Here is a 26077-nt window from a genome sequence, read left to right as displayed (position 1 = left end):
TATTTACTGGCACCAGATGATGGCACCACCTGCGACATCTTGCTGAGTAGAAATGGCGGTCTGTAAAACAGTCTTAGACACGATCCTTTCTAACAAAATACTCTTACATACATAGAAAAATACATGTAAGGGTAAGTGTTAGAAGTGGTTATCCTTGCTGGTGGGATTATGAATATTTAAAATTTTCTCTTTCTGTACATCAGTACCGTCTACAGTGAATACCTACCTATCTAGCCATCCATCAACTTTGTGTTGGGAAAAAATATTAAAAAACTGTTTTGCGTCTGCTGTAACACAATCAAAATCCCAGAGAATGAGGCTGCACTATTGTATCTTGAAAAACTCTCAGAGGAATTTTCAGCCAGCATCTAAACTTTCATAAAGAAACAATCCCGGTAAAAGACTCATAGAACATGTAATTTTGAATGATAAAACCTCGTGGGCCCTTCAAGATGAACTGGCTGGGAAATAAGTGTACGTGCTAGTCAATGGACAGGGTATGTGACTGAATAGGGCAGTGAGCTTTAAGCCCATTAAGTGTTAAACGACATTTATGAAGTCCACATTGATTTTGGAATAGTTTATCTGAATACTTTCTTTTTAACAGCAATGAAGTTTTTTAAAAGCCTGTAAGACTTGGCGCCCTGTGTCTGGGCATTTATTTTTCTTCTAAGTGAAAGAGTTAGGCAGAAGAGTGAAGAGAGCAATACATCTGGTTCACCCAAAAATAGCATTAAATCTTTAAAGGATACTTAAAAGAGCAAAGAAAACACTGTGCATTCTCATACTACAAATAGGGTTATAAGGTAGCCATGGTGAGTATGTTTATGTAACAGACTTATTTACAAATCTCTCAAACATCGTTTCATCTGTATGTAGATTTATTATACCAGAGTAAGGATATAGTTCCTTAAAATCACCACCCACATGTCATCTTTTTTTTTTCTTCTTTCTGTTGCCTATTCCAAACAGAGGAAAATATTTGCAGCCTGTGATTGAAAAGTGTTCTTTATCGTATCAGTGTAACAGTGCTTCCTTTTGCTCTCAGGTGCCTCGGTTTGTACAATAATTTATATGGCCACCTGACCTATAGGAATATCATTCAGTGTCACAGTTTGAAACATCGTATTTTTATGGATTTAAAATTATTTTATACACTTCTCTGTAAGTATATTAAATGCAAACTTTTCAAATGGGTAGAAATGCAGACAGGTTTAGTGAGAACAGAAAATCAGGAGGTAGTTCAGTTATAACATTATACTTAGCATTTATTAAACACCTACTATGTACCTGGCACTAGTAGGTACCTGGCATGCACTGTCTCTTTTAATCCACCCAGTGAGCTAATAAAGTAGGAAACAGGCTCAAAGAGTTTATACATCTTGTTTAGCATAACCACACGCTACAGAGGACCGTACTGAGTATTAACTAATATAGATATTTTTAAAATTATCATTTCAGATGGCATTAAGTATGTTAAATGTAAATAAATGGGTACTTTATTTATGAATATCTGGCACATTTGGCAGCTCTAAGATGGTCCTAATGACACTATGCCTTGGTGTTTATGCCATTGTGTAATCTCCTCCTCTTGAGGGTTGATTCTAGTAACCCACTTCTAACAAACAGAACATACAGCAAAATGAGCTTTGATATAAATAAACAATTGAATCAGTCAGTCAATCAGTCAAAGAGAAGAGACAGCTCTTCTTCACAGCAGAATTCCAACTAGCAAGTTTAAAACAAAGGTGGGAAATTGAGAATCATATTAGGCAAACACCATAGTAACAAATGTTACAGACCAGAGCCGCTGCTGGGCGCTCACTTGGTGGGAAAAGTTTAAGAATCAGGCCAAGTCTCAAGTAATCTTCCCCAAAAGCATCCATTTCAGTGGGACTCAACAGACACCAACCTAACCAAGTGCTCAAGGCAACAGAACCAGTAAGACACTACTTTGGAATTTTAAAAACAAAATACGAAACACAAATCACTAAAAAAAAAAAAAGACTACAGTAAAATTAAGAAATTTTACTCATCAAGCCGCCTTAGGAGGAGAGTGAAGAGGCAAAGCACAGAGGAGAAGGTGTCTACTCACGCACAAAGGACAAAGGTCACGTCTGGACTGTGTGAAGCTCCCCAAAACCCAGTGTGACACAGATCGCCCACTGAAAAGGAGGCAAAAAGCTGGAACAGGCTCTTCCAAAAAGAGAAGTCACAATGGCCATGAAGCACATGAAAATATTCTTAACCACGCTGATAATCGGAAATGGCGACTGAAACCCAGATGAAACAGCACGACCTCAGCGCAGAGTGTTTACAACACATGAAAAAGGGACCTAACAGCAACAACTCTGGTTACGGTCTGGACGCCCAGGAGTTCTCACCTTGCTGGTGGAGGTGTAAATCTACACAGCGTCTCTAGAAACCTGCTGGTATTTAGTTAGTGAAACTGAAGCCACGCACCGCCGAGGCAGAGCAGCTCTGCTCTTACAGTCACCCCCTTCCCACACGACTGCGGACTCGTTTGCCAGGAGGAACCAAAAGGCAGGTGCAAACGTGTTCAAAGCAGAATTAGTCATCACGTCCTCAAACTGGACGCACCCAGGTCTCCATCCACAGGAGAACGGCTAAATAATCCATGCCGTGGAATATTACAGTGCAACAGAAATGAGCTCATCACATACCATTCAAAGTAGATGAATCTTGAAAATCTGTGGTTAAGTGGAAGAAGCCGGTCTCACTCACTCGCTCACACACACCCCCCTCATACTCTGTGATTTTATCTAGGCAAAACTAAATATTGTATTTAGGGATGCTCAATTTGATGCTGAATTATAAACCAAAGGGAAGGGGCAATTAGGAGCTTTTTGGGGTCCAGAAAATGTTCTATTTCATAACTTCGGTAGTGGTTACATAACTATTTTATGATAACTTGTTAAATTATACATTTATTTATGCAAAAAAAGAAAGAAGAATATGATATCTATTCAGCCTTTTTGGGGGGCAAGTCACAATTTCCTAGTGCCACAAAAATATTTTAAAAACGATGTAAGTACTTAATTTTTAGAATCATGAATATTTAGACTTTTCTGAACTCTGATAGTCATATATTGTTTTTTTTTACAGTAAGTGCTAGAGACAGAAAAATTCCTCACAAAATTTGTTGACAATGACAATCTGTTTTACCAAATTTTGCAGAAAATGTGGGCCAATTTCTTTTATTATAACCATATGGAATGTGAAACTGAAAGTCAAGATTTTCCTTAATTTACTCCATTCTCAGTAAATGCCTCCAGGCATAAGAGGGGGCTGAAGTGTCTACAGGTCAGACTGTAATGAAAACATCCAGGAATGATGCTTCTCCGACACGTCCACTTGATGGCACTAAACTAACACAGAATATGGACTCATCCTCCACCGACGTTTGATGCATTAATGTGTTTTCAATGTGTTTTCATAATCTTAGACCTTGTGAATTCTAAAGGGCTTTTTTGGCTTAGAGCTTTGGATATATTCAGTAGGAAAAAAGGGATTTAAAATTCTTAAAGAATTAAAGCTGGGTTTGAGCCTTAAAGAAAGATACATTAAAAGTCTCAGGACGGGCAAATAGAGCTTTTCACGTCTCCTTGCCTCTTGCCTCTTCCACATCTCCAGATGAACTCAATAAATAATTCTTGGCTCTAAGATTTTAGAAGCTCAGGCTTGATAGACATAAAGGCATTGCAAGATTTCAAACTGGATTCTTTTCTGAGGAGAAAGAATCGGAGGTTTTGCCCACGTGTCTTAGTTCGGGGTGCCTACTGTAGACTTGGGGGGGGGAGGCCTTCAACAACAGACGTGTGTTGCTCCCAGCTCCGCAGGCTGAGAGGTCTGAGGTCAAGATGCTGGAAGGCCGAGTGCCCGGTGGGGGACGGGGGGCGGCCCCATTTGCAAGTGGGCGGTGTCTTCTTGCGCCCCACGCGGCAGAGGGGAGGGAAGCCCTCCTGGCCCCTCTGATGAGGCGCTAACCTTGTTCATGAGGGCTCCATTCACGTGCCCTGTTTGCCTCCCAAAGGCCCCCCTCCTGACGCCATCACAGCAAGGGTTAGGGCCTCCACATTAGAGTCTGGGGGACACAAACACCCACACACCGCACTGCAGGGGCGGGGGCAGAGCCTCTGCTCAGTGGCCGTGAGGACGCCGTCACACGGGCTTGGCCTCTGCCGCTGGCGAGGGAGGCTGCCTTCCTTCCCGGAGGAGCATCTTTGCCTGGATCTTAAAGCACAGCAAGGCTTCTTCGCCATCACTCCTCACCTCTAAGTCGTGAGAAGCGATTCTTGGCCGGTGAAGAGAACTGGGAGACAGAAGAAATGAGAGGGGCTGCTGCTCCTCTGGGTGCCTTGGTCCCAAACGGAGTGTATCGAGCGGCCTTGACTTCCGGCTTCACGACACACACGTCTGTGAGCACAGACCTTGTCCCACGTGTTCGCCGAGAGCAATGATTCTGCTCTGCGTGTGTGGGAATCCGGCGCTGCAGAAGGGGGGACAAACGTGTTAGTGCTGCACGGAGGACCAGTGATGATCTGAAAAGACAGCGACAGGGACCTCTGGTCTTAGATCAGCCTTAACCCGTCCTTTTCCTGATTTGGAATAAAGTAAGATAATTCAACTAAGATATTTAAAAAAAAAAAAAATACTGCGAGGGCTCCTGCTTCTGTGTGATGATTTCAACGTTTCGTCAGTGGCTCTGGAGGTGGTGGGCTGTGTTTCCCTGGGACAGTAGGAACTCTGCCATATTTTCATCTCTATTCCTAAAAGCAGAAAACCCAATGACTCAGGGAGCTGGAGACTCACTGAACATGAATATGATGACTGAATTGTCCGTTTATGTTCAGTCTAAGACCTGCTCTTCTATCTCCTTCCTTCCTGTGAAGATCTGGTCGTCTAGCACGTCCATATATGAATTAAGGTCATCGCAAAGCTAGGACGTTTGATAAAAAATGCAATACTTTGTGTGCGTACTTTTAAATATAAAGGCTGTGTGTTTTAAAATAAAGCCCCACTCTGTGCTTTCCTTACCACTTCCTTCCTCTTCTGCAGCAAAGGACCAGAAGTTTTGTCCATGATACTTCAGATAATGTTTATTTACCTCAAGAAGTCAAAGAGTGTAAGTGAGCACTCCTTCAGCATTATTTGACAATATTAAGCAATTTTAGTCATCTATTAAGTTTTTAGATGTCACCCATAAGAAACAAAAAATAAATGTATTACAACAATAAGATTTAAAAATAAGTAGACAGATCTCTTGGACTTTAAAAAATATATTAAAAAACAGAATAAAAACCCCACATAGGCTAAAAACACACATAAAATCTGATCTTTTTTTTTTTTTATCATGGAGGGTTCATCTCTACGTTTCTTGAATCATCAGCCATTTGTCAAAATGACAAAAGCAGTATCGTACACAGGAGGGATATTAATTTTAACCTTAATTCAGCCAGGAAGGGCTCTGTGAGCCAAATTTGTGTTCATGGCACCTACACAAATTCTCTGAAATATCAGAACAATAGGAAAGGATTGCAGTGTCAATGTCCTCAAATCTAACAAAATACAGCTTGAAAGCTATGAATCAAAAATCTCCCATATTTAATGACAGTTTCTCCTGATGTAGAAAACAAGTCTTCACAGGTAGTACCAAGTATTACCATCACATGCTTTTACGAATAACTAAAATCTACAATAATTTTTATCATATAAGGGAAGAGAAAAATTGCTATGACTTCATGGTTCGTAGGGGTCATTCTGACTAGGTCTAAAAATGTTTTCATATTTTTGACCCTAAATGTTTCTTTCTCTTTACAGTTTTTTTTTTAATTTAATACACAGAGGAGAAAAGCTACTCATTGGCTGAGTCTATAAACTAACAAATATTTGAATTTCTGGGTGAAAACTGAAGCACAGGATAAGTTCTAAGCGCCACATAACTGCAGACAGAATTCTCTGGATCTGGGTGTGTGTCCTCAGTGCCCGGAACACAGCAGGTGCTCAGCGAGCATTTATTGAAAGGACGGACCACTGAACACTGTGGATTCTACTTTGTCTTGAGTCTTTCTTTGCCTCCATACCAGTGTCCCTCTCTAGTCCTGGTCCTTATCATCTCTGGTCTAGCTACCGTACTAGCCAACTAAGCTGTCTCTCTGGTTCCTGCTCATCTTTCCTCTTATTCATTCTCTAGGATAGAACCTCAATTTTTTCCCCAAAGCAAATTATATCATAAAAATAGCTAACATCTATTAATGCCTAGGAGGTGCCAAACACTCTACATGCCTCATGTCATTAAATTCTTGCAGGAACAGTGATGAGAAGGCACGGTAGTTCCCGATACTAGAGATGAGTAAACCGAAACACAGAGAGGTCAAGCGGACAGGCCAAGGCCAGCCTGGCTCCGGCAGTCTGCCTTTCTGGGACGTAACACCGCCTGATGCAAGAGGGTGGTTCATGAGCTCGGTCTTCCTGGAACTGTCTTCGTTCAGCACCGAAAGTCTGGTGTCGTAGGAAAGCCCTCTGTCCTAGGTAAACTGAAACAGCTGGTCACCCTCCACAGGGCAGACGCGCTTTATGACAGCGTACTGTCATCTCTCCTCTCCCAGCTTTTGTGCTCGTTTATCCGACTTCCCACTTTTCCATGTTATAAGCCCCACACTACATTTCTAGTATTTTTGTTTAGTCCATTTATTCTGAAAAGAGATTTAAGTAGCAGGAAAATCTTGTATGTTTTCTATGCGCACCCATCCTTTCTGTGGCTCCAGAATTCCATCTCTATGCTCTGTGTTCTGCCTGAAGGATTTCCTTTAATATTTCTTACAGTGTGAGTCTGCTGACAGTGTTTATTTCAGCTTTTGTATATCGGATATGCCTTTATTTTGATTTCATTTTTGAAAGAGAATTGAAAGAAATAGAACTGGAGAGTTACAGTTTGTTCCTTCAGTATTTTAAAGCATGTGCTCTGCAGAATTCTTGCTCACATCCTTTGTTTTCCTCCAGTTTTACTGAGATTAAATTGATGTATAACATTGTATTAGTCCAAGGTGTACAACATAATGATTTGATATCTGTACATATTACAAAATGATTACCCCAAGTTTTGTTAGTATCAATTACCCCACATGGTTACGATTTTTATTTCCTGTGATGAGAATTTTTAAGATGTTTAAGATCTTTCATTTTTAAGAGAGTACTCTTAGCAGTTCTCAAATACACACTACAATGTTTGTAACTTTAGTCACCATGCTGTACATCACACCCCCAGGACTGACTTATCTTATAACTGGAAATTTGTTTTTGACCAATCTCACCCATAACACTCCACCCCCCACCTGACACCTCTCTCCTCTGGCTTTTTTTTTAGATGCCACATATAAGTGAGATCATATGGTATTTGTCGTTCTCCATCTGGTTTTTCACTTAGTATAATGCCTTTGCGGTCCACCCATATTGTTGAAAATGGCAGAAATTCCTTCTTTCTTATGCCTGAAAAATATTTCATTGTATATTTACACCACATTTTCTTTACCCATTCATCTGTCGATCAACACTCAGTTTGTTCCCTTATCTTGGCAATCATAAATACTGCTGCAGGGAACATAGGGGTGCAGATATCTTTGAGTGATAAATACCCAGCAGTGGAATTACTAGACCACTTGGTAGTTCTATTTGTATTTTTTTTGAGGAAACTGCATACTGCTCCGCACACTTGTTGCAGCAATCTACATTCTCACCAACAGTGCACCAGGGTTTCCTTATTCTTCACACCCTTGCCAATACTTGCTATTTGTTGTCTCTTTGATAATAGCTGTTCTGACAGGTGTGAGGGGATATATCACGGCAGCTTTGATTTGCGTTTCCCTGATGATTACTGATGTTGAGCATCTGTTCATGTGTCTGTTGGCATCTGTGTATCTTCTTTGGAAAAATGTCTGTTCAGCTTCTCTGCCCATTTCTTAATTGGATTTCTTCTTCTGTCGGTTTGTGTGAGTTCTTCACACATTTTGGATGTTAATACTTCATCAGATGTGTGATTTGCAAGTACTTCCCCCATTCCGTCGGCTGTCTTTTCATTTTGTTGATGGCGTCCTTTGCTGTCCAGAAGCTCTTCAGTTTGGTGTCATCTCATTTTATTTTTTACTTCTGTTGCCTTTGCTTTTGATGTCAAATCCGAAAAGTCATTGCCAAACTGATGTCTAGGAGTTTACCCCCTATGTTTTCTTCTAGGAGTTGTATGGTTTCAGGTCTTTTGTTCAAGTCTGAATCCATTTTGAGTTGGTTTTTTGTGCTGAGTGTGAGATAGGGGGTCCAGTTTTCCCAACACCATTTATTGAAGAATTTCCTCATTTATGTTCTTGGCTCCTTCACTGTGAATTAATTGACCATATATGCATGGTCCGTTTATTTCTAGGCTCTCTGCTCTGTTCCATTAGTCTGTGTGTCTGTTTTTATGCCAATATCATATTGTTTTACTACTATAGCTTTGTAATATAGTTTGAAATCAGAGAGTGTGACATCTCCAGCTTTGGTTTTTTGCTCATGATTGCTTTATTTGGGGTCCACAAAGGATCTATACACATTTTGGATTATTGGTTCTACTCTTGTGAAAAAAAATGCCATTGGAATTTTGATAGGGATTGCCTTGAATCTGTAGGTAATTTTTGATTCAATGGATGACATTGCAAATTTTACCTTCTTGGGTATTGGTTTTCTTCTATTCTTATAAATATTCTTGAAGATTTTTTTTTTTTTCCTGGGACACAGTTAAATTACTTGGAAACAGTTGGATCCTTTCAGGTCTTGATTTTAATGACTGTCAGGCAGAATTCAAGCTGTGCTAGGAACAGTTCTTCCCCGCTACTGAGGTCTGACTCCCCTGGGTACTTGACTGAAAGCCCCATGGATTATGAGATTTTCCAGTCTGGCTGGTGGAAATAGGCACTTGTCCTGGCCCAGGGCCACTGCTGGACACCACCAGCTCTGATCTTGTGGGTGGTTCTTTTCTCAGCCCCTGAGAGGTTCCTTTTTAGCATGTTCTGATCTGGACTCAGTTGAATATTTAAGAGGGACCCTTTACTGATCTCTCATTGTTTTGTGAACACCAGCTGCTTTGGTCTCCCTGGACTTCCAGCCTCATCTCCTCAATCCAGCAAGTCCTCTGGGTTCCCCCTGGGTTCCCCCCAGCCTGCACCATTGCCTGGGAAGTCTTTCAAGGCAGTAAGCTAGGACAATTATAGGGCTGATCTTTAATGAGGATGTATACATTTATAAAACGTAAATACATATCTATGTTTGTTTATTGGGTGTTTCAGATGGAGTCCCTACTCTTTCATTTTGGCTGCAAGTATGAGACCAAAATGCGCTGAGTAAATGATCGCAAAATGTTCTCCCTTTCGTGTTGCTTCTCATCGTAGGACACAAATTTAGTGTAACTGTTTACATGTTTTTGAACGTAATTCAAAATTATTTTCATTTTGTCGAGTTACCGGACACGTTCTTGTTTACGTAGACATGATATGAATGAAAGGACTGAAAATGAAGTGATTAACTGCACGGATTAGCTACCTCACAGGAACCAGATAAGTGAAGTAGTTCTGTTTGCTTGTTTATGTCCATCTCACCAGTTGCTTTGCTGGCATTTTGAAATAAATACGTTTAATTGTGCAAAAACATTTTAGATGATCTGTCTAAGTGTGATCTAGTTAGATAATAAAATAATAATTCTTTTGAATGGCTAATATCCATTTACATGGATAGCACTATGACCTATGTAATCTGACTTATTTGAGTTCAACGTTTACTGGACACATTCCAGGGCTAGACACTGAGCTAAGTCTAGAGATGGAGATGAATAATAAATAGCCCCTGCCCTGGAGGAGCTCAGGGGGAGGCAGAACCGATGAGTGAGTTGACAGTGCGATAAGCACGGCAATTGCGCTAATTATGAGCTGCAGTGAGAGCGCTGAGGTGGGGCACCTCACACAGCTCAGGGCGGTGTGATGGCTGTGAGTGAGAAGGTATCGCTCACGCACTGGGCGACCTCCTCCCCCTCCTTCCTCCTTCCTGGAAGAGCCCTGATTGGTGATGGTGTTCCCTCTCCTCCTCCCTGGTGGGGCCAGGAAGTGAATGTCCACAAGTCTAAGCCAGTCACTGCCCATCACTGCACTTCTGTGCCCTGCTCAATGACGGGCTTAGGTGTGGCCGCGTGACACAGCTCTGGGAAGGGGGATGTAAAAGTAATTCCAGAGATGGGACTCTGGACGGGCTTTTCTCCTATAGAAGGAGCCTTGCAAGGAGGGACCTCTTTTCTGGCTTTGATCACAATTATGTGACAATATGTCTGAGCTGTGACACCCGTGATGTGCTCATGAAAGGACAGGCCGAGAATGAGCTCTAACTAGGACGAGGACTGAAGAGTAGATGTCCTCATGGACATCGTAGTGTTGCCGAATTGCAAGCTTGGAATCTGTCTTGTTGTTGTTGTTATATGAGATAATAAACCCTTATTATTGAAGCCACTTCAAGTTATTCCATTACATGCAGTCAGAAGTATCCTAACTGACACAGAAAGTTTCCCAAAGAAGTGAAGCTTGGATAATGCCTTAAAGGACCGAAACAAATTCATCCCTGGAGTCAGCTGGATGGAGAAGAGGGCGAGGCCACCCCAGGCAGAGGGAAGAGCTTATCCAAAGACTTAGAAACACAAAGCAACATGGAGTGCCAGAAAGTACACACAGTTCTGTACTGGACTGTTGTTCTAGTAACTCAGATTTTCTCACTTGGGTAGAATATCTTTTGCACATCGTAGGTATCCAATTACTAGTTGCCTGATTGCTTTTATAACGTTTTCTTTAATTATATTGAATTCAGTCCAAGAATCCCCATTGATGTGCCAGGGATTTCACAGACACGTGTGATAGAATCTGACTCTTGTCTGGGGCAGTACACACCCCAGCTCCCTCCTAAATGCTAAAAACTAAAAACTACATTTCCCAGACTGTCTTGAGAGGGTAATGATTTTTTTTCCCCATCAATTAGACACTGGACTAATTGGACTAATTACTCAGGACCCTGAAAAGGCATCCCAGTGAGCAGAGAAACAGAATGTGAAGCATCAGGGTCACGGGTGTGGATGTGGCAGGGGTGCCTGTGCACAGATCTGCTCCAGGGTCTCCTGGTTTGCAGGGGAGGCAGCAGTCACCTTGGTGGCCCACGCTGGCAGTGCTGTACTGGGAGTGATTCCTGGAACCTCAGCCTGGAGTCTGTGTCTTCAGTCCCTCCCCCAACAACTCCACGAGCCATGGACACTCCTTATTCAGTTCTCTTCGTATAAGCAGCTACCGTGGGTTCCGCGTCTGCGTTCAGGAACCCTGGCTGGTACAGCACGTGAGACACAGCCCTGGAACTCAAAGACCTAGTGGCTGGCAGGAGCAGATCAGTGTCATCTTGCTCTGGGATTACAGGACCCCAAATCTGTCCAGCTGTTAACACTTTCCACAGCACTTTCAAAGCGCCTCACTTTTGTGCCGTTAATAGGGCTTCTGCAATGCTTAGGTGGCTTTAATATGTGTTCTTTTGACAGAGGCAGAAATTGAGGCCCCTGGGGAGTTAAATGAGATGGAAATAAAGTGGTGGTTGTTGAGACTAGAATTCAGGTCTTATAACTCCGAATCTAGTGCTCTTTCCTCTAAGTGGTCATTTGGCGAATGGGCTGTTCTACAGGGAACCTGAGCGGAATTACATCTTTGCACTACCGAAAACTTGCCACATGGTCAGACCTTTCTAACAGAGATGCTGGACCCCCTGACACATAGGTGGAAAGCTCGGTGGCCCGTTACTGGCCCTCTGAACCACCTCTTCTCACTTGAATAGCATGTTGAATGGAAACCCATCAGCTAAATGAGAACTACATCAAGCGTTACTGTCACTTCCTCCGCTACCTTCTTGGAGACCATTATGTGGCTCCACACGTGTCATGGAAACGTTTATACTGACCATGAAAAATGAAAAGTTGCTCTTAAAGTTCAAACAAATTCTTAATGTATGTTTGGTGAGTACTTCCAAAAGCTGTGGTAATGAAGTTTCTAATTGCATACTATCTTAATGCACATTTTAAAGAAAGAAATGGCTTAATTTTTCATGTTGCATTTTGCTGCTTCAACAAAGAGATGGTAAATGCTTTTCCTACAACTGCTAGAGGTGCTAAAGATAGCTGTAATAAATGCTGAGGGTGGGGAAAAGATGTGAGCTAAATAAGAAGAGAATCGGTAGACCTGTGCAGTCTGGATCCAGGGGGGCCAGTCTGGGGTTCTGCCAGCTGAGCACATTTACCTGTTCAGACAGTGGGGACTGCGTGCAGAGAGATGCCTTTTAGCTGGAAGGTAAATACGTAATTTACTTGACTGAACCTTTTCTATTAAAAGGCAGATTAAGAAGACTGGCAATTCTCGCAGACATAGAAAACAAACTTATGGTTACCAGCGGGGGAAGGGGGTGGGAAGGGATAAATTGGGAGTTCGAGATTTGCAGGTACTAATACATAAAAAATAGACAAACAACAAGTTTATACTCTATAGCACAGGGAACTATATTCAATATCTTGTAGTAAACTTATGGTGAAAGAGAATATGAAAATGAATATATGCATGTTCCTATATGACTGAAGCACTGTGCTGCACACCAGAAATTGACACAACATTGTAAACTGACTATACTTCAATTAAAAAAAAATATATATATATATAAAAAGAAGGCTGGCAATTAACTTTCCCCCTCCCCTCTGTGCTATGGGCTTCTCCACTTTCTACCACTTCTTACCACTCTTGTTTTCTCCCCCCCCCCTCTCCATGTAGGAGATTCACGCACAGTGAATGAAATGAGACTGTTGCTCAGGGCAGGTTGGGAACACTGCTGACACTCTAACAGGCACGTACGTATGAGAACACGAGACGCCAAGGCACTGTGATTATGGGCGCATAAGTTAACTACGTGTCTCTTCCTTCTGACCTCTGCGATCAGGAACACTTTCAGTGGTGGTGGGGTTGTGAAGCAAAGGGTAGAAATAGCTAACGCATGTCGAGACTCACCGCGCTGCAGTCACGGGGCCAAGTGTGCACTTCCTCACTAAATTTTCACAATAGCTTCTGAGATAGTTACTATTATTATCACGACTACTTGACATATGAAGAATCTATGAGTTTCAGGATTTTGTAACTTGACTGAGACCATAAAATTAGACAGGGGGTGCTTCAGGCTTGTGGAGCTTCTGCATTTTTGCTCTTTGCCACAAAACTATACTTACCAGGATGAGACTTACTAACAAATTGGCTCCAAATGAATTCAGCAAAGTTTTAGGATACAAAACCAACATACAAAACCCAGTGGCATTTCTATATACTAATAAGAAACCATCCAAAAGAGAAATAGAAAAAGCAACTCCATGTACAATAATATCAAAAGCAATGAAAATATTTAGAAAAAAAATTTAACGAAGGAGATGAAAGACCTGTACAATGAGAACTATACCACACTGATGGAAGAAGGTGAAGAAGAGGCAAATAAATGGAAAGATATCCCATGTTCTTGGGTTGGAAGAATTAATACTGTGAAATTGCTCATACTACCCGAAGCAATCTACAAGTTCAAGGCAACTCCTAGCAAAATCCAATGGCATTTTAAATATAAGTAGAAATAAAACCATCCTTCACTTTAAATGGAATCACAGATGACCTCAAACAGCCACAGAAATCCTGAGAAAGAACAAAGCAGGAGGCATCGTTCTCCCTGATTTCAAGCTACACTATAAAGCTATAGTCATCAAAACAGTGTGGCAATGGCATAAAAACAGATAAATCGAGCAAGGGAACAGAATAGAGACTGAATATATATATGTATATATAGTCAACTAAGTTTTTTTTACAAAGGTGCCAAAAACATACAATAGGGAAAGGATAGTCTCTTCAATAAATGATGTTGGGAAAACTAGAGAGGTACATGAAAAAGAATAAAACTGGACCCCGATCTCACACTTAACAACTATTAACTTGAAATAGATTAAAGACTTACATCTAAGACCTGAAGCATGAAAACTCCTAGCAGAAAACATAGAGAAAAGCCTTTTGACATTGGTCTCAGCAATTATTTCTTGAGTAAGACACAAAAACACAGGCAATAAAAGCTAAAATAAACAAGTGAGATTATATCAAACCAAAGAGCTCTGGCACGATAAAGGGGAAAAAAAAAACCCATAAAATTGAAAAGGCAACCCACCAAATGAGAAAAGATATTTGTAAATCATACATCTGATAAATGATTAATATCCAAAATATATTTTAAAAACTCATACAACTGAATAGAAAAAGCAAATAATCCACTTTTTAAGTGGGTAAAGGACCTAAGTAGACATTTTTCCAAAGAAGATATGGAAGATCCATGAAAAGGTGCTCAACAGCACGAATCATCAGAGAAATGCAGATCAAAACCTCAAGGAGATACCACCTCACACTTGCTAGGACGGCTACTACCAAGAAGACAAGAGATCACAAATGTTGGTGAGGATGTGGAGAAACGGGAAGGCTTCTACACTGGTCACAGGGATAGAAACTGGTACAGCCATTATGGAAAACGGTGTGGCGGCTCCTCAAAACATTAAACATAGAGTTACCAGGTGATCCAGCAATCCCGGAGCTAGGTGCATTCCTAAAAGAACTGAAAGAAGGATTTTGAAGAGATATTTTACACTCATATTCCTAGCAAAATTATTCGTAATAGCCAACATATGAAAACCTAAATGCCATTCAGTGGATGAATGGATAAAGAAAATGTGATGTCTGCATCTATGTATGCATACTTATAGTCATTTTTCCACAGTCCTCATGAACACTTGTGATCTCGTCTTTTTGATAATAGCCATTTTATCAGGCATGAGGTGATAGCTCCTTGTGGTTTTGATTTGCATTTCTTTGAAGGTTAGTGATGTTGGGCAGCTTTTCACTTGGCCATTTATATGTTTTCTTTTGGAAAATGTCACAAAAGCACACACACACACACAATGGAATATTATTCAGCCTTAAAAAAAAGAAGATATTTCCACCCACAACAACATGGATGGACCTTGAAGGCATTATGCTAAATGGAATTAGACAAAAAAAGAAGGAAAAGACAAAAACTGTATGGTATCATATATATGTGAAATCTTTTTTTTTTTAAAGCCAGTTTTATAGAAACAGAGAAAAGAATGCTGGTTGCCAGAGGGTTGGGGGAAGAGTGGGTATGCGGAGATGTAGATCAAAGTGTACAAACTTTCATTGTAACAATAAATTCTGAGGATCTAATGTACAGCGTGGTGACTACCATGAATATTACAACATTGTATACTTGAAAGTTGCTGAGAGCAGATCTTAAGGCTTCTTACCACACACAGACACACACATACACACACAGAGTTACCCATGTGAGGTGATGGATGTGCTAATAATCTTGATCTTGGTAACCACTTCACAGTATATATCAAATCATCACATTGTACACTTAAATATAGACATATATATTTGTCCATTATTCCTCAATGAAGTTGGGACACCCTCCAAAAAAAACCCAAATTGGCTCCAGTTAACTCCTTAATCAGAAATAGCTGCCACCCCTGGGGAGGAGTAAATGACACAAAGAGTGCCAGTGTGATCTGAACATATCAAAGCACATGTTCATCTACCTGCTTCTCAAATATTACTTACTGAACGCCTGTGTCACAGATTCTTAGAAGAAAAGACATAGCTCCCACAGATAAGGAATTAGCCTCAGGAGGGGCTGGATGTTACAAGAGCCCGGGATGGGAGATGTGTGTTAAATGTAAGGGGACGTGACAGGCGCCTGCAGAAGACAGGAAGGACTTCACAGAGATGCAGCATTTGGGCAAGACGTGAAAGAAAAATAGAACGTTGTCAGTGGACATGACAAGAGAGAACACGGCTCCCACGTCCGGGGAACCGCAATTACTTTGGCACTGCTAGAAGTCAGACAGTAGTTGGTCAGGGGCCTGGGGTGAAATGAGGCTGGTTAGGAATGTAGGGGCCAGATCATGAAAGACCTTGTAAGAGATACAAAGGAATACACACTTTTAAAACCTTTTTGCTGTGTTGTTATGGTAAAATACACATAGCAAAAGATTTAACATCTGGACCACATTTAAGTATATGGTCCAGGGGTATTAAATGCATTCATAATGTTGTGCATCCATCACTACCACCCATTTCCAGAACACTTTTCATCTTGCAAAACTGAAACTCTGGATCCACTAGACAATAACGCCCCATTTGTCCTTCCTCCAACTCCTGGCAACCACCATTCTGCCTCTCAGAATGCTGATTTAGGCTGCTCTAAACACTTCATGTCAGTGGAATCATGAATTATTTTTCCCTTTTGTGACTTCCCTTTTAGCATCGTGTCCTCAAGGTTCATCCATGTTACAGCGTGTGTTGCAATCTCCTTCATGTTTAAGGCTGAGTGATATTCCATTCTATGAATGTACCACGTGTGCTTAGCCATTCACCTGCTTCCATACACTTGCTTCCATATCTTGGCTATTGTGAATAGTGCTGCTATGAATATCTCTTCAAGATCCGTCTTTTAATTCTTTGGGGTGTATACCCAGGTGTGGAATTGCTGGATCATACAGAATTCTATTTTAAATTCTTTGAGGAACGTCTATACTGTTCTCCACAGTGGCTGCACCAATTTATATTCCCAGAAACACTGCACAAGGGTAAGGAGTATACATTTTAGTCCCATCTGTGAAGAGGACAAACCAAAAACTGAATAGAATAATGATCATATTTATACGTTGCCAGGGACTGACAGGGGCAGGGTGAAGGGTGAATTAGAGGAATGTTGCGGATGTCAGAACGAGGGGAGGGGCACTGGGGAGAGGAGAGAATGACTTATTTCCTAATGCCTTTATTGTGGTGATTCCTCTACAGTAAACTACACATATTCCAGGTGTCCCAGTTGGTGAATTTTGATTGCTGTACACACCCACGAAACCACCACCACAGTCAAGAGAGCTAACATTTCCGTCACTCCCCAAGGGGTGCAAATTTCGAATTCCCAATTTATCCCTTCCCCACTCCTGCCTTTTACCCTCTGGTAGTCATAAGTTTGTTCTCTGTTTGTGAGTCTGTTAGAACAGCACGTACTTGAGAGCTACTCGGACTGCAGTTTCCAGGACTGGATACCCTAATTCGTCAGTAACAGAGTGGGGGAGGGTTCTAGGATGACGCCAAGGGTTCGGACTCCGGCAAGTGGTTCAGTGGTGTTGATGCCATCGCCAAAGAGAGGCAAGACAGGGTGGGCAGTAGGCTTACAAGGGGGGTGAGTTCAGACTTACAGACGTCGGGTGTGTAGGTCCAGTGGGATATCCAGGAAGGAACACCCGGCACACGGTTAGACGTCCCGATGGCGCCCCTCGGTCACCGTGCTCCTCGGTCGCAGTGAGTGAGCAGTCTCTGGAGAAAGCCCCCTCATTACTGTGCTCCTTGCCCCTGGTAAACTTCAGGCATTTCCCTGAGAACAGTAACAGAGCCTCCCTGTAACAGGCAGTTCTTAGAGGGGTTATTAAACCAGATTAGACGGCCGCCTCTCCACTCTGTTTAACTGTGTAGTTACTCGACGCTGAAGAGAAATTCCCTGACCCTCTTTCACATTGCCTAAGCCTAGCATAATTAAGGGAGAATGAAAGACAGCTGGCTTATCCAATTTGTATGTTGAATTTTATCTAAACTACACATTAACAATGGTAAGACGAAATAGAAGATGAAATTATGTATGTGTATATATATATATATATATAAAAATTTTTTTAAAAAGGTATAATACTTTGGGGCACCAGTCTTCAGGCTTAACTCATTCTTTCCTTGAAAGCCTATCCAGTGACACAGGACGGGCCATGGAGTTCAACCGCACCGCGTGAGTTTAGGGTGTGCCTCCACTCTCCCTCTGCTGCTGGGTCTAGATGCCGTGTGACTGCCTGCCTGTCCTGTGGAGGCAAGATGCTATTGGATTTCGCTCCTCTGAAGATACGCTTCTTCTGATTCACACATTCCAAGGTTCACTTTTTTCTATGGCTTCTGGAGCAATGGCGGAACGTCGCTTTCAACTCTGATGGCTTCTCTGTGTGAGTGTAACGTAACCAAGAGAATAAACCAGACCTCACCCTGTGCCCACAGTTGGCTTAGCTTATCATGGACAACAAAACTAAATAGCAGTGGGAGAAGAATTTATGACGTTGTTGCCTAAAAATTCCTTCTGGGCCAAGGAAAGAGGAGCTGCTGGCATCTTACCTTTTATTTCTTGTTCGTCCTTGGCCTTCTCCAGATGACCGTGACGTGCTCTGCTGGCCCAGCTTGCCTAGGGACATTGTGAGTAGCAGTAAGCATTTGTTTTGGGGTGAGTTCTCTCATTCTTCTGCCACTTACCCAGGGGTGGAGGTAAATACACATGGGAAATTTTAACAAGACCTTAACACAGTCCCCTCTTTCAGGCCTGGGGAGTAATAGAAAAACAGGGAGCAGTGATTCATTCAGCCCTAAGGCATCTTTCTAAGTCAGTTCAGTTAGCAGGGAACTAGTTCCATTGCTTCAATCCGAAAAAATTCTCTAGGGAATTTATTTCATTGATTTTACTGCTGAAAGTTGGGAAGCTGGAGCAGAAGAGAGCTGAATCACCCAGAACCTTGGAGTCGATGAGCTACAGCTCCATAATGTTCTTGGCTCTCTAGTGTGATCTGCGGGATGAGAACGTGCGTGTCTCCGAACATGGCTTCTGAGGTCAGCTATTTTCAGGGTAACGGTAGCACAGTTGTTTATGTCAACACATAATTCATCCAATTCCAATTATCGAAATAACTGGGGCACAATATGGTTAGTCCAGATAATTTTAGCATTCATAGCAAATTGACCCTTAACTAGTGATTTTAGGACTCTGTGATCAGCTTCTATGCCAACCAAGAAAAACACAGCCAGACTGGGGTAGACGTGATCGAGCCTTGTAGCACCACAGTGAAGAGCTGCTTAAAATGCCCACGTGCGGAGAGGCTCAGGCACTGGCGGCTGTCCACGAGAGCCCTGCTCGAGTGCAGAGAATGACACAGTTTCCTCCAAAATCATGAGGGCTGCTAGCTCGCTCTTAATTATGATAAACCCCAACTCAAGTCGTATTCACTTCAGCAGTCTTTGCTTTCCCGTCAATTAAGTCAGACTTTTTAACATCTAAATTTTCCACCAATGCCCTCTAGTGAGTTTCATTTTTATTCTGCTTTTGGAAATTCAGATAGAAAAAGCATTTGCATTATTATTAATATCCTTTCCAAAAAGTGTCTTTCGGTTCATTTTGAATGGCCATACATTTTCCCCCCTCAAGTTTGGGTGGAATCTTTCTGCATCTGGATTGTCACAGAGACCAAATAAAACCAGGCTGTGATCTGCTGCCACAGCTGTTCACAACACCGTCACCGCCGTCACCATCATGAAACTCTTCACCATGCACAACACACTAGTAAGTGATTTCTGAGTGAAGTGGACTTATTTTCAACACATACAAGCATACTCAAAACCTAACTTTTGTTTGTTATTTAAAAACCCGATATACTAGCAGAATGATTTTATATTAAAGTTCTTCTTTTCTGTAAAATTATCCACAGCTGCTCTTACCAGTGGGGCATGCATGGGAACACTGCAGCCTTCCCATGGGTAGTGTTTGGCTGTATTTTGATTGTGGTATTGTTATTATTTTTGGGAGGAGGGAGAGTATATGAAATTTTATTTTCAGGTGATATTCGTTGTTCAGGGTTTTCTATTTCTATTTCTACACGTTTCATATGGAACAACAACTGTGAAAACCAGTTCCCTGATACTGTCTCCACACTGATACCGGCTCACCCAAGATAAAGGACGGCTTTTTCTGTCTCTCGGGGCCGACATGGACCATGAGTAATGAACCACCCGGTGGTTCTGGAAGGATACGTGCTTCTTCCTAGTCCTGCTGGACAACACGGCTTCTCCCCGTGTGGAGGGGTGCAGCAGGGTCAAATGGAAAGGTCTAAGCAGTGGCATGGAAACTTCTCAGCACTGTCTTCTCTTGGCTCCTCTAAGTTCAGCGTCGCTCAGAAATGCGGCTTCTGTCAGCATTCTGACAACCAAGAACGCATTTGAATCCGAACCTTTGATATTTCCATATTCCACTTGGCAGATTCTCCTCTGCCCCCCTCCACATAAGCAAACCACCCTCCACGAGCACACCAGCCCTGCCGCGGGGCTAAGGGGAGCCTGTCTCTTCCAGGGTCGTTATAATAATGTTGTTTTAATCAATGCACAACCTGTAGCGCAAAACCCCACAGGTGCGGAGGGGGAACAGGCCCTGTTTCTTAATGAGGTCGCGTCATAGGACTTCCTGCTCACAGTCAGAGATTGCCAGGGTGCCGTGTATTTGTGCTGCCCTGACCTGGGCCTGCACAGGTGAGCCGGGCTTTGGAATCCTTGAACCTGAGTTCTCACCTGCAAAGCAGCCTGGCCTGGGAGGTGAGCGCAGCTCTGTGGAGAACTATCTGGAAGCAGAACAGTACATCCACCCTCAGTGGGTACATTTTCTAATTTATAAATTGCCTTTTGGTTGGAATGCTGCCATTCTCAAGCAACAGTGGCTTCACTGGAGTTGACTGGCCTCGCTGCACGTGGGATTACAGGTACCTCCATGGAGAGGCACCGGGGTCAGAGGGGCTGCTGTGTTCCGGAGCCAGGGCTCAGAGAGGCCTCTGGTGGGGCTGAAGGTCAAAGGGCAGTGGGCAGGGGGAGGGGCGGCCCCATGCTTTTTTAAGTCACTGATTTTTTTCTTTCCATGACAAACCAGGCCAACTTAGTAAAGCTATTTGAGCCCATCAGCAGTGGTTTCCAGAAAGTATTGTTACCACAGATGTTCCTGCAAGATAATCAGAAGAACACAGCTAATTTGGGGATGCGGAGCACTTATTTCTGTGGCTGATTCTATCATTTGAAGCTTTCAAAGCTGAAGCCTTTCATGATTAAGCACATATTATTCTCCTGGAAGATATTTCTTTTTTGGCAGATAAGATAATGGAACAGATCCACTGTTTGTCAAGACGAGTTACTATGTCATTAAAAAGCCTTTAACACAATGTTTTTCTCTTTTCCATGCTGGTTGAAAAGATTTGAATGCAAAAGCACAGATATAACAATAACAGTACAAAACCTAAATTGTCCATGGAAAAGCTTAAACCAACTTAAAATTTTCCATTTGCCAAATGCTCTTCAGGCAATTTAAATGTAATGCAAAACAGGCACTCAGTAGCCACAGATGTGTGTTGCCTCAAAATGTTCTTTGTCTTGGTTGCATACATCAATTTCTTTCCAAAAATTGTCTCCATTACAGCAGGAGAAGAAAAAAATACCCAAATTCAATTATGAAATTGATATGATTAAAATCTTTTTTTGGCTTATTAATCCTGGAAAAGTATTACCTTTTAGCGCCAAAAAAAAAAAAAAAAATCCTTAGTTATACTGTTCTTTAAAACTTAAGAGCAATGCCAGAGGGCTTTGGCAGTGTAACGTGAGTTTATTCAGTATCTAGGGTTCTGAATTCAAGGAGATGACCTGAAACACCACTAACCCTGGGAAAAGATACAGAGGGGCTTCTATTTTTGCTCATGAGCACAGCACAGCAGGGGCCATCATAACATTTTGTGTCCACCAGAGGACAAAAATGCACCTTCAGAAGACACTCAGAGCTGCTAGGTGTCACCCAGGATGTCTGTTCCCTCAAACACTGATATCTTTTGATAAATTTACAGTTTAGAAGATTCCTGAATAGGGAAAGTTATGAAAAATTTCTGCAGATCTTTTAGAGATTAGTAAAGTTTCCTGATTGGCATAGACCAACATACGCTTCTCTAAGATCCTTCTCCGCGGCTCCCAGTCTGGGCCCGCACAGGCGCCCCGCTCTACAGAACTCTGTACCCTGCGTTCTCCCTAAGAAAGCAGACTGGTTGGTGTGTAGGGTGCCCCCCCCCCCCCGAGAATGGTCTAGAATGGGAGCTTGCTCTCTGGGGAGTGTTCTCTCCTGAAGCTTCTTGGAAACTCAGGAGAGTTAAGAGACCCCGAAGCATCTGAGCCACCCCCTTCTTGGGGTGGGTGGTGATTGGGATCTAGACTTCCATTCGGTCCGGCTGCTCAGGACGTGGGTGTGTGTAACTTCTCCAAGCCTCAGATGCGCACAGTGTGGGATTAGCGGTATCCACCACGCAGGGCTGCGGGAAGTCAATGAGCCCTTATGTGTAAATGCTCAGCGCCAGGCCTGCGCCCGTGCACAAGGGCGGATACCAGCAGCAGCGGTGGTGGAAGGAGTGTCCGCTCTGAGATACGGATGGGGATGCAGGACATCTGGGGAGTCTGGTGTTGGAAAATGTTTAGCAACATCCTCCTGAAATGTAAGGGTACCTTGGTTCTTCTCTCTCAACTCCCATGCAAGTAACACTATGATCAGATTGATTTGTCAAGGCCAATGCTGGACAAAAGTCATCAGCTTCACCCTACAGCCCTCTGGCGGCCTCCCATCGCCACCGCAGAGCCCCTTAACAATTCCCGGGGAATGAAAATAGAATCTGGGTAATAGAATAAAATCTAACCTTTTCTTTTCTCCTCCGTGCTTACTCTAGTTTCACTTGCTCACAAGGTGCTGCATGGAGAGGCCTTGCCCCGGCCCTACAGACCAGAGTTCCTGGTGGGACATGGCGGGGCGACACCTCCATCCAAGGTGGCGGTAGTGGGCTGATGCAGGGGGGCTGCGCGGGGCAGGGGAGCTGGAGCGCCAGCGGCACAGCTGCGCATGCCCTGTGAGAACCCCCGCCCCCGAGCAGCCCCGCCCACAGCCTGGTGGGGAGAGCGGGGTGCTCTAGAGCTGAGCTGGCACCTCTGCATTCTCTGATCAAAGAATAAACCTTCCCTTTGCTTCTGAACCCAGCTCAGTCTGGGTCTCCTATTGGCGTGAGGGTACCGGGCAGGAGGACCCTTGTTGGGGCGAACTTGGGAGGGTTGGTAACCCTGCCTCCCATTCTGAGCCCATCTCACACTGGGTGTTGGGAAGTTAACAGATGAAGCAGTAAGTTTGCAATCCATCCTCCTCCTACGGGACCGCCTTGCAATCTTCGTGTAAATGTGCTAAAGGCACACTTGATGAACAAGCTGAATGTTCTTTAGGACGTATCATTTGTGTGGGACTGCCTGTGGTACACGAATCTGGAATCTGAGGATGTATGGGGCGTGGCACCCCTGGAACTCTGGAATCCCTCACGGAAGCTATGGAACTCTCTGAGCACAAGATGGAAAATCTTCATGCCTGAGACGGCCCTCCTCCGTCTTACGGATGCAAACCACTTTCGTAGCTTAGGGATGTCAGATGTTAATGCGGCCAGAGGATGCCTACTATGGCAGGAAAGACCCCAGCGAGCCCTGTGAGGGTGGCAGACCTCTCTCTGCTTTGCCTGTAACTCACAGTGACCTGCACCCTTGAGATTATTACTAAAGCTTGATGCTGGGTGGGATCGTTGACTCAAGGGGCACCTGCCCTGACACTATGATGGTTTGGGCTGTCATGTAGCAAGATGAGCTTTGTGGACACATCAATCCTTATTTTGTAAATTGAGGTATAGTTGATTTACAACGTTGTGTTAGTTTCAGGTGGACAGCAAAGTGATTCGGTTATCCATATCTATCTGTTCTTTTTCAGATTCTTTTCCATTATAGGTTATTCCGGCACATGGATGCTTATATCACTGTGAACACCACAAAGGCAGTACAGTGCTTGGTATATAAAGATGTTCCTCCTAATATTTTCTGAATAAATGAAAAAGGAATGAAGGGGGACTATGCTTCCTAGAGTCACATGGAACTCACCTGAAGACGTTAAAAGAAATAAAACACCAAAGAGTGACCTTTGATAGTGGATTTCCAGGCATCATGATCAGCTGAGAGGGAGACAGGAGGAATGGGAGGTTTCTGGGACGCTCAGCCCTAGAGCCCTGTCTGTTAGCGAGTGGGTCTTGCGTGGATTTTCTGGAGGGCTGGGGGTAGAGGGAAGGGAGGCTGAACTTTTTTTTTTAGATGATATAGCAAAATGGGAATTTCTGGATTAAAGTTAAGGAACAATTTGCCTGATAATACTTTATACCGAGCCAGTCAAATATTTGCTGATGGGCCTGACTGCAGATGACCTTTAGAAGGACATTACATGGAAGAAAACAGCTTACTACCATGATAGAGAGAGATCTCTTGGAAGAAATTTCAGGACTTAAGAATGCATGAATCAGCCAAGACCTACCGAACATATTTTGGAATTACAGATTCCTGGCAGTGTATAATAAATCAAACCTTCCCACCAAGATTCCTTCTTAGCTTAGAACGGATTCTCCATTCAATGCAGATGAAGGTTGGCATCAATGAATGGGACATTGTTGGTTACTGGAATAGATTTGGGGGAAAATAAAACGGTCACTTTTGTCCTTTTCTGAAGCCCTGTGTACTTGCTACCTGACAGATTAGAGCATGCATGGTACTTTCAAGTTTTTAGGCTGCAAGAGAGAGGTCCGCCACAGACCTCACTGAGGACTGATCAAAGGTTTACAAGGTTATATTTGGCACTGCAAGGAAGCCAAAGCTAAACTGATAAAGTTCTTTATAAATTAGACTTAAGCAAAGCAATCAAAAACCCCAAAAGAAGAAAAGCCTGTCACTGTAAGTCATGTTCACGTCTGTTTTGTTCACCTCTGTGTTGTAGCTCTGTTGTCTGGCACAGTCCAAGGTACATGGCTAAGACTCAATAAATGTTTGTTAAGTTAAACGTATGGAATCATGAGCCTACTTACCTCTCTTCTGTTGTCTCAAACTTCAAAATGTTTATGCGAGCATCACAAACTTGCTACATCCAGCCATTCCTGTTCTTGAGCCCTATTAGGTGAGAGCAGAAATGAGAAGGCACATTTGTTTGCCATTAGCGCTGTAGTTGTGAAAATTTCCACAAGCGCACACAGGATTGTGGGCTGTGCTGTGGGAGCGACAAGCTAGCTAACTCCAGAGTAAGATATTTAAGGAAAGCAATCCTGTAATTATGTGAGCAAAGATTTGTAAACAGAGAAGAGCTGCAGCCTGCCAGAGTATTTTTAAGAAGAGACATATTGTTGATTTGTTCCACATTTAACAACTAATATAAACAAGAAAATTCCTGCCTTTTGTCATGTGTCAGACATTCTGTCCTCTAGAATAACAGCGACTTCTTTGGAAAATACATCTGGTTTCTGAGCCCAGCCCTGTCCATCAATAAAACAGATGGTTTTGGAAGACAGGCCAGAAGGCGGGACCATGGATTCAGCTCAGGCATTTTTCCAAGTGGAATTTCCTTCTTGGTAACTGGAAGCTTGAGATCTTCCTTGAATATTGAAACTCCATTTCATGAGTTTATAATGCGATGTAGATATTAAAATTTAGAAATGGGGATGACGGTGAAAACACAGGATTCATTGTCCACATTTAAATCCTTAAATTTACAATTCAGGTCACTTTATCCATAATGAGAGCCGTAGGCTAGAAGACAAGAAAAAGTGTCATAAAACTACACTCTGACTTCCATCTTTAGGCAAATGGCTGCAATGTCCTCACCTGCAAAGACAAATGTAGGCAGATGACTCCCAAGCGTCCTGTTCCTCAAAATTCTATGACTCATACATACTCTGGTGGAATTCTGAGCTGGTATAACCCTTCTGAAAGACTATGTATCAAAGCCCTAAAAATGAGAATACATTTTGACTCTACAATCGCACTTTCATAAATATACTTTAAGGAAATAAATGGACATATACGCAAATTTATATGTGAAAGGCTGTTTATCGCTGAGTAGTTCATAAAAAAAATTGTGGAAGGAACAATAGTATTCATCCAGAGATAATTAATATATAAATGTATTAACGTATATCCATCAGCTTGAAAAAAACTGAAAGATT

At 42.6% G+C, this 26077-nt stretch overlaps 1 long non-coding RNA gene across 1 annotated transcript; it reads right to left on the bottom strand.

Annotated features, from left to right (window-relative positions):
- Positions 1-2417: 2417 nt before the first annotated feature.
- Positions 2418-25068, bottom strand: LOC116660475. The gene is made up of 4 exons (XR_004316022.1): positions 24947-25068; positions 18357-18423; positions 17405-17580; positions 2418-4510 (listed from the first exon to the last, which is right to left on the bottom strand). It is a non-coding gene; the product is annotated as an uncharacterized LOC116660475 (long non-coding RNA).
- Positions 25069-26077: the final 1009 nt, after the last annotated feature.

Source organism: Camelus ferus, chromosome 29, assembly GCF_009834535.1.
Source record: "Camelus ferus isolate YT-003-E chromosome 29, BCGSAC_Cfer_1.0, whole genome shotgun sequence".
NCBI classification, from domain to species: domain Eukaryota; kingdom Metazoa; phylum Chordata; class Mammalia; order Artiodactyla; family Camelidae; genus Camelus; species Camelus ferus.
The sequence above is the reverse complement of the archived record's forward strand: the minus strand, read 5'-3'. Positions and strand labels throughout refer to the sequence as shown.